This window comes from Macrobrachium nipponense, chromosome 6 (genome assembly GCF_015104395.2).
Source record: "Macrobrachium nipponense isolate FS-2020 chromosome 6, ASM1510439v2, whole genome shotgun sequence".
Classification (NCBI taxonomy): Eukaryota; Metazoa; Arthropoda; class Malacostraca; order Decapoda; family Palaemonidae; genus Macrobrachium; species Macrobrachium nipponense.
The window spans coordinates 118,113,106-118,123,105 of NC_061108.1; the positions used below are offsets into that span (position 1 = coordinate 118,113,106).

The 10,000-nt window shown below is 36.9% G+C and overlaps 1 protein-coding gene across 5 annotated transcripts in view; it reads left to right on the top strand.

The window, feature by feature from the left end:
* The window catches only part of LOC135216044 (gametogenetin-like), a 255,490-nt gene that overhangs the window by 132,645 nt on the left and 112,845 nt on the right, over positions 1 to 10,000 (top strand). For all 5 annotated transcript variants that reach the window (XM_064251006.1, XM_064251005.1, XM_064251007.1 and 2 more), the window contains one exon: positions 9,450 to 10,000. This exon is cut by the window's right edge and continues 312 nt beyond it. The gene's annotated coding sequence lies outside the window, so the exon portion shown is untranslated. The remainder of the gene's footprint in view (positions 1 to 9,449) is intronic.

Consider the following 10,000-nt stretch of genomic DNA (forward strand, 5'->3'; position numbering starts at 1 on the left):
AGGGAGCTCCCTAATTAGGAGCTCCATCTTTTAATATTTCCTAATGAAGAGGTCTTTTGTTCCATTTGAGTCGGGGACGAATCCTATCCCTGTCCGTTGTTATCCCAGTAAGGAGGGAGTGCCGTCAGTGCACCTCACGTGATGCACTGTAGGCATTACTTAAGGTTCTTTGCAGCGTCCCCATCAGCCCCCTTTTATTGTACCTCCTATCATATTCTTTGCCTTCCATCAGAATTTCCAACCTCTCCAACAATTGTTTTATAGTGCAAGCGCGTGGTTTTCCAACTATTACACCTTTCATACCTTCTTATTGTCAGTTTACCTTTTAGCGCTGAATGACCTCGTGGGTCCCAGCGCTTGGCCTTTGGCCTAAAATATATATTCTGTTCTATTCTATTCTCTGTATTTATATATGTGTTTGGATTTCCTCTCCACTTATTGCGGCTTGCACCAGACAGCTAAGTCATGTTGCAGGTTCAGTAACGTCTTCTGGTAGTTAGGAATGAAGGCTACACTCAACCTAATCATGCTATCCAGGATGGGGACGGGCGTGAGCAAACACTCTCATGACTTTGTTACTTGGAAGAATCTCTCTCTCTCTCTCTCTCTCTCTCTCTCTCTCCATATATATATAGATATATAAATATATATATATATATATATATATATATATATATATTGGTTTTAGTTTGTCTATGTGGACAGCAAAAACCTTTGCATGCTATTCTTTATTGGCCTAGTCCAACAAAAACGTTGACTTGAATGTTATTATTATTATTATTATTATATTATTATTATTATTATTATTATTATTATTATTATTATTATTATTATTATAGCATGATACCCATTCTTACGGAGCTGACTTCCGTATGATAATGGTTTCAAGTGCACAATCTTTTAAAAAGCATTCTTGCGGTACCTTTCGTGGAAAATATGTCTGACAGCCTTGAAGCTTCCTTGCCGGTCAGGCGATGGCAACTGTACACAGAAGCCCGCTGACTAAACTTTTGGGTAATTCCTGAATTCTTTGGAGAAAGCTTCGAGGAAATAATTTTTGAGGGTTGCACAAATTCCTTAAGGATTGGTCAGTCACTTGTTAGAAAAGAAAAAAAAATCAAGTTGTGAAGGGTACACGTCACGGGATATTTAATATCCTATTGTTAAGAAACGTGACGTAGCGAATTCTGCTATTTCCCCTCAACCGTTATCGCTGGGTCTTTGTTAATTAATCTTTATCTCTTTCTTTTTGTGGGTATATGTGTATTCACACATATTTTATATATATATATATATATATATATATATATATATATATATATATATATATATATATATATATATATATATATATATATATATATATATATATATATATATGTGTGTGTGTGTGTGTGTGTGTGTGTGTGTGTGAATTAGTGTGTATTTTTATCCCATCACCTTGAATTTCTATATTCACAAGAATTAAGCCGCAAATATCGTTTAATATCTAATTTGTTCTACCTTGGAAATAATACGCGCTAACACTTTCACACACGGACGCATACACACACACACACACAGACAAATATGCATATAAATAATATACTCAGGGTGTGGCTGCGTAAAGTACTGATCTTTTGGATCTCATTAGCCTTTCACCGCGCCTTCAAACCACCACAATTGTCGACTAAGTACTGGGCACCTATTTAACTTCCCAGGTCAAAAGAGGCTCAGTGGATTTTTCAGTAAGAGGACTTGAGCTTTTATCCTTCTTCCAAGGATAAAGATCTTTCTCTTGAGTCTGCCTCTACACCTTGAGGGATGGGCGTTAAGTGCGACCCTTCCGAATGTCAGCGAGGCTTCTTATTTGATATATAAGAAACTTAGGCTGTCAAGCCAAGGACTGGGCACACGCTTTACCCATTCAGCACTTAAAGACAGCAAAAGTCCTCGATCTTAGACAGCAAGATCAAGGACTTTAGAAAATAAAGGAGAGGAAATACAAGGATCTAAAGGAGGAAATGGGAGAAAATTACATGGTTTCATTAAGAAGTAAGAGTTCGAGAGGTTGGACATTACAATTGAAGACAGGGAACTGGACGGGAGGCGCAGTAAAAGGCTGAAAAGCGGCTGCTACTCTGCAAAATCCTTCAGTAATGCCTACTGTACGCCGTGTGAAGTGCACGGTATTAACCGTCCCCCCCCGGCCCCCCGCGCCCCGAAACCCACCCTATCGGGGCGAGCCTTCCTTGCCCTTTGTGATGTCTAAATGAGATTTATATTACGAGCCACGATGTCCGTCGGGTATAAAATTGCTACACCCGAATTAGCAGCAAATCCTCTTCACTGTCTTGCTTGCTTGTTGCATAGCTATGTGAATGGCCTCCACCAATCGTTTTTACATTTTTTTTTCTTTGTCATTTGTTGTTTATGCAGGCTTTGTATGCATTCCGTTTGTAAATAGGCGATCTCTTAAACAAACATGGCAAAAGACACATTCAGCGGATGGTTTGCGAATCTCGGGTTTTTTTTCGCTGACTGTTGCTTTGAAGCAATATGCCTTTGCCTTATTTTTGTTCATTTAAGTTGCGGTTTATTTATTTTTGTCTGTAATTTAAGACTTTTGTGTGGGGTCTGTTTCTCAATAGCCATGAAAATCCAATCTATGTTCTTATAATAAAACTGATGAAAATATTGGTGATGTTAATTATGCTACTTGAATTCAACCTGTGTGGAACTATTCAGTCTCGCGCGTAGCCTCTGTGTAAAACAAATAATAGAGCTGCTGGAATCTCTCTCTCTCTCTCTCTCTCTCTCTCTCTCTCTCTCTCTCTCTCTCTCTCTCTCTCTCTCTCTCATTTTTTCTTGAAGGTCTGGCGATGCCTTTCACGGGTCACGTCACTGACCTTAGGCGGGCGAGTTGGAGCAGCTCTCAATAAACCCTTTTACGCTTGACCAAACGAGAAAAGTGCGGAAAGGTGACTTTTTTTCTCGTATTTTTTTTTCTTTTTAACAAAGTGACATATTCGATGCTTTTAGGAAGCAAGGCCATTTATTTTTTCTTCGGGAGTCGATAATTTAAATCTTCTTTAGGAACAACGCCAGTTTTATTTGAATTAATCATTTGATGAAATCGCATTTTATCAGGAACTTGCAAATTGACTCTTTCCATTTACTGTTGATGTGGCGTGCTTTTCCTTTTTACGATACAGTTAAGGTATTAACACTTTTTTTTTCATCATTATAAGGTATTTATGGCTTTCTTTTTTCATCATTATAAGGTATTTATGGCTTTCTTTTTCATCATCAAAGAATAGTTACATGTTTTTCTGTTGTGGACTTCTTCTCAATGCTGCGAGATGAATTTATAAAAATTTAGGCAATTAAAGCTGTCTTTCATTATTTTGAATTCAAGGTTTAATGCTTTCATTCTAAGAAGTTGGCTTCTTATGGAATTCATGACTGGACTCATATTGATTCAAGGTTTAATGCTTTCGTTTTAAGAAGAAGTTGGCTTCTTATGGAATTCATGATTGGACGCCATAATTGATAACTTCCACGTGATGTCATGAAATCAGAGTTGAAATGCTCTAGAGAACTTTGGAACAAATCTCTTCAGGGAGCTTGAGTAATTTTCTCTTCATTTTTACCAAATGAAAAAAAAAATTGTTAAATGAAAGTAAAGGGATCAAACGAAACACTTCTAAGCAGACACTGAAAAAATACAGTGTTATAATTGCTAAACTATTCTGTGCAGCCAAGCTAAGTTAAATTTATCGGTGTGTTTTTGTATGTGATTATGTATGTATATACACACACACACTCGTACACACGCATGCGTACATTCTTGTATGTATTTATATACATCGTGGACACAAATGATTGTGAATTTTTAATCGTTTAATATTTGTTACATTTTCTCGTTGATAACTAGCTTGTCTGTGCCATGAAATTCAATTCGTTAACAAATATTTACGCACGCACGCCGCTTGGAACATGTAATTCAGAAAGGATTTCGTTTATGACCACTTCTTGTCAAAATGGACCATTAAATGAAGAAGCACTGGGGCCAGATTATCCGGTCCTGCTTAAAGTCCTCTTTGTTTTAAGGTCAATTTTGCTGTGTCGCGGTTTTTTGTTCATAATAGTCACAGTCGCCGAAATTGCTTTCATTCTTAGCGTGATGGCCTCGGTGTTTTAGGAGAATTCCTTAATAGAGTGGCCCGCACTCTCTTAGAGAGAGAGAGAGATATATATATATATACATATATATATATATATATACAGTATATATATATATATATATATATATATATATATGTATATATATCATAAATACATACATACATACATTCAACAAAAAACACACACACGCTCATATATATATATATATATATAATATATATATATATATGTATGATATATATATATATATATATATAATATATATATATATATATATATATATATATATATATATATATATATATATATATTATATATATGTATATATATATTATATATATATGTGTGTGTGTGTGTGTGTATGTATGTATGTAGTATGTATGTAATGTCTTGTATGTGATGTTATTGTATGGTATGTATTCTACATTTACACACAATTGTTTGAAGCATTGTATGTGAGTGTCTCACTCTGCACAGGGAAATCGCTTAAACATGACTCACTGACGCGTGTCGCACACACGCGCACACACACACAAACACACCCAAAGTCACACAGGCGACCTGCATGCCATGATGCCCAGGGCGTTGCAACCATTTCACCCGAAACATCACCTTCTTTCTCCCGGTGTTGACTCCCGTCGTTGGAGCAAACAGGACGACGCCCTCCCAACTGTCGATGGCCAAATAAGGCGCCGGCGGACAAGAACGAGTCTCATCCTCTTCATGAACGAGCCCTGACATCATCATCCCCGCCGTTGAAGTCACGAGCCTCGTCTATTGCTAAGCTTAGGGGACTCCTAGTGCTTTCTCGCTGGCGTTGGGTCGTTTGTAATGCTTTGGTTTTTCTGTTCGGTAGGGAGCGCCCGATGAGCCAGCCAGTTCAGTGTGGTTATTTAGTCCGTGCTTTATATAGACTTGAATGTGGGGGCACGTTTACTTTACTTGGTTAAAAGTGCAGTCATAAAGTTTCGAGATTTATATTGGATCGTTCTAATCTCAGCTAATGAAAATTTTGATGGAAGCAAGAAAAAGTGGGGTAAAATCTTCGAGGTCGATGTAAACAGTCAGAGAATTCCAAACGAGGTGCAAATAATTGATTCAGGGCACTTGGGTACTTTCGGTACCTGGGTCGCTGTAGTATGACGTAATTATTCGTTGCCTAAAGATAGGATAAAAATGAAAACATAATTACCACACTCGCCATGTATATATATGTATATACATATATACATATATATATATATATATATATATATATATATATATATATATATATATACTATATATGTACATATATGACGAGTGTGATAAAAACTGAAACATAATTGCAACTCTCGCCATATATATATATATATATATATATATATATATATATATATATATATATATATATATATATATATATAGTGTGTGTGTGTGTGTATGTATGTATTTATGTATATATGCATATATGAATTATGAAACATTATTCCTACTGAAGTATTATCCAACCTTTGTACTTAATATTCACAATACAAGAAAATACAATAGGTACTCAATAAGGTTATGAAAATTTACAAGGATTGTGGTGCTTGCTGTTCATGTCATTATTTCGGATAACTTAACGTGTGCTGTTTGCATTTTCCCCAATTCTCGAAACCGGGGCAAATTCACCTTATGCTTTGGAGTTAAGTCTTGGTATTTTTCCTTTCCTATCTTTTTATGGACAGCAGAGACTTAAGTTAGCTTTAGGACGTTCTGGTGCTTACTTGCTCGACTGGCTGAATTTCAATGGAAATTACTTAGTTGCGTCATGTTTATGAATTACCAGTCTCTTCTCTCCTGAAGTTGTAGAATGCAATGCCTAGCCTCAGGATCTAAGTGGTATTTCCTACTTAAAGTAAATATAAAAAAAATAAAAAATAAAAGCCCCGCCCTCCCATCTCCCACCCGAACCCACCCTCTTGCAATGTGTCTTGACGCCAAGAGGAGATATCTCACCCTCATCCCATTCCTTGACTGTCGCTTTTTTAGGTGGGTGTCCAACTTGTGTGTGTGTGTGTGTGTGTGTGTGTGTGTGTGTGTGTGTGAGAGAGAGAGAGAGAGAGAGAGAGAGAGAGAGAATTACGTGTTGCACAAGGATCATGGGTATATCCTGTCACATGGCTTGGTTTATTGAGAGAGAGAGAGAGAGAGAGAGAGAGAGAGAGAGAAATACGCGTTATACAAGTAACACGAGTCTGTCTTGACATATGGCTCCGGTTATTGAGAGAGAGAGAGAGAGAGAGAGAGAGAGAGAGAGAGAGAGAAATACGTGTTCCACAAGGATCATGAGTCTTTCATGACACATGGCTCCGTTTATTGAGAGAGAGAGAGAGAGAGACTTTTGTCTCTTTTTATATTTTTTCAATGTAATCATCAGAGACGTAGAGAATATTTTTTTTATTTTTATGATTTTATTTTTTATTTTTGGAAGATTCCAAACTTTAGATGAAGCTGCAGTGGACAGTAAGTAGCCTTATGCAGAATAGAATAATGCTGTTGACCGTTAGGTATTATTATTATTATTATTATTATTATTATTATTATTATTATTATTATTATTATTATTATTATTATTATTATTATAAGTCAGGCCCCAGGTTGGAAAACCAACATGCTTCAGCAATATTAAAAGCTTCCCTGTAAAATAAATGAATCTGATGAGTAAACAATAAGCTGTCAAAAAATAACAAACAAAACTTAAAAATAAGATAAATAACGACAATTGGGGCAAACCACAAACTATGAAGGGAGACTCATATCAGGTGGATTAATCTGCTTAAAAAAAACCATTATATTTACATCAAGTTCGAACTTCTGGAGTTCCAACGATTCATTAAACCTTGCAGAAGAAGAAGAAGAAGAAGAAGAAGAAGAAGAAGAAGAAGAAGAAGAAGAGACGTCTGTTAGAATTAACTGTACAAGAAGAGTTGTCCGTTGGAGGGCAAAGTCTGGGAAGATCTCGGTACAAAGGATATTCAGAACTGGGAAAGATTTTAAACAATGCGTTTAATTGAACGACCGTGTCAGAGATAAATGTGAAGACTAGGAATAGGAGATTTAATAGAATTCGAGTTTTTGTCTGTCCAGCAAGTTTAAGATTCGAGTCAGCTACTGAAGACCAGAAGAAAAGAAAACGTTTCCTCTGGATAGACTGGTCTCCAAATATCTTGAAAGACGTTTTCTGTAAAATGATTTTCTGCGCAGTTGAACAGGTAGACCTGCATTCAAGGATGGCTCCTAGAATTTTAATAGAGTTGCATATAGTTAAAGAAACACTCTCAGTTAAAGGATTCGATGTCAGGGGGTTGGGGTGTATGGGGTTTAGGGGGGGACCAGTGTTCAAGACGTGCTGAGAATCATACTTTGAGCGTTATTAAGGATTAGTATTTGTGGATAATGGTGGATAAGTTGCTCGGGAATCAAAATGAAGTGCGCTGAGGTACATCCCTTACAAAAAGAGCTTACTTATAATTTCGACTTAGCTCTCTCTCTCTCTCTCTCTCTCTCTCTCTCTCTTTCTTATTTATTCTTATGCATGTAGATACTACGTACTGCTTTCTCTCTCATGTAATACAGGCTTTATCTCGAATCTATGGAATTTTTTTTTATTTAGTTTTCACCTCATGACATCTTTTATTATGCAAGTTACATTTTTGTGGTCGACGCATTTGTATTTGTTAACGACTTAAGATTGGTGTTGCATAAATGGAAATGATAAAACAGGGAATAGAATATAATTCAAAAGATTGTCCAGATGGTTCCCAAAATCTCTCGAAATCCTGAGAAGGCCAAGTTCGGGCCAAATCTCTTCTTATCGCTTCAGGAAAAAGGAGTTACCTTGAAATTATCTCATGTCTCTCTTCTCTTCCCTTTTCTTCCACCCCGTCTCTCCCACTTTTTGCATCGTACGCACACACACACACACACACACACACACACACATACGCTAGCGCAAGCGCACATGCGCGCTCACGCGCACAATGCCCATGGAGCGATAGCAAATACGGTCATGGGTGGCAACACCCTGGGTCGTTCAACTTCTCATTCTGACCCTAACTGGAAGCTGTCATGAAATGATACGACTGCTCTGATACTGAAAGATTGGCCTCTCTCTCTCTCTCTCTCTCTCTCTCTCTCTCTCTCTCTCTCTCTCTCTCTCTCTCTTAGTAAGATGATTCGTATATAAAAAGGAAGCACGAGCTACTTACATCTTATTCGCTCCGAGGAAGTATTAACAATTGTAATTTCAGAATGCTTGTGATGAAGAGTCAGAAAGCTTTGAACTTTAACAGGCGACAGGAAAGAAATGTCCTCAGACGATTTTCTTTTAAATGCAATTGACGTAACTTCAGTTTAAAAGAGATTGTAATATGCTACTGACAGATAAAACAGAATTTGGTTTCCCACGATAGCAATAAAAAGGTAACAAAAGTAAAATAAGAAATTAATGTATAAGGAAGTTGACAGCTCTCTCTCTCTCTCTCTCTCTCTCTCTCTCTCTCTCTCTCTCTCTCTCTCTCTACAAAAACCGAATGTAAATAATATCCAAGTCTAAAACTTTAACTACTAAACAAAGTAAAGGTACTCGAAGTATATACACGAGAAAATTCATCAGCACACATACACACTCTCTCGCTCTCTCTCTCTCTCTCTCTCTCTCTCTCTCTCCTCTCTCTCTCTCGTCAAAGAAACGTCAACAGTTGTCGTGTCGATTAGCTTCAGTATCCCCGATACTTATTATGGTCGGTAAATAAGGGAGTGGTATTATGCACTCATATAAATCACTGAATACGATTTAAGTAGGATCTAAGCTGATTGACAGTTTGCGTGTATGTATTGTTGCTCTCCATGCGAGGTGCATAAACCAGGTTTTGTGGTGATCCTTTCACTTATTTATTTACCCCTGGCAGTTTGATGTAATTATTTTTTTTTTTACACGGGATTGCTAATATTCTATCTATATTTTTTTAAAGAATTTGAATAATTATAGTAAGCTTTTGTACATTGAAAATAGTAACCTTTATGAAATTGTAATTTTCGTTAATAGATTTTAAATATACGTATTTGCTTAAACGCTTTTATGTCAGTATTTCCAGTTTTTTTTTACTCTAACTTGCATCTTTTTTTTAAATATCACTATTAAGAATCACAATAATTAACGCTATTTACATTTACTTTGAATTTACATTTACACGTTACTTTGACAATAAATGGTTTATAGAATGTCATAATAGTTCCCCGCTCTCTCTCTTCCGCAGACGCTGCACCTTCGTGAAACCTTGAGATAACGTACTTTCCCTGACAAATCATTTTCTGCAGGAGGCACGCATCGACAGATAGGCAAAGAGGGAAGGTAAACACACTGAAAAACAGAAATAACGAGACAACTATCAACTTTACAACAGTTTCGATTTCCGCTCGAGTCCGGGTTTTGACGCACGAGCGCCCTCTTCTGTTTGTTGCGTGACGTCAGAATCAGTCTAATGATTAGGAAATCGGAATTATGACACCTCGCACCACAAGCAAGGCCGTCCACCTGTCCCTAGAACTGTGACGTCATCAAGTTCAACCGGAAATTAGAAAACAAGTCTCATCGGAAGAAAGGAATTGCGAGACGAACATTGATATTGTAAGAATAATCGTACGAAGGGTGATGTGAGTGAATCAAGCGAGTGACTAAGGATTTGATTGTGTAACTGTAATCATGCCAAGGATTGTAATAAAGTAGATTTCAAGTTGTTTGAACAAGTGACTAAGGAGAAAAAGTCGTACCGAAGTGAGTAATGAAGGTAAAATTATCTGACGTGTC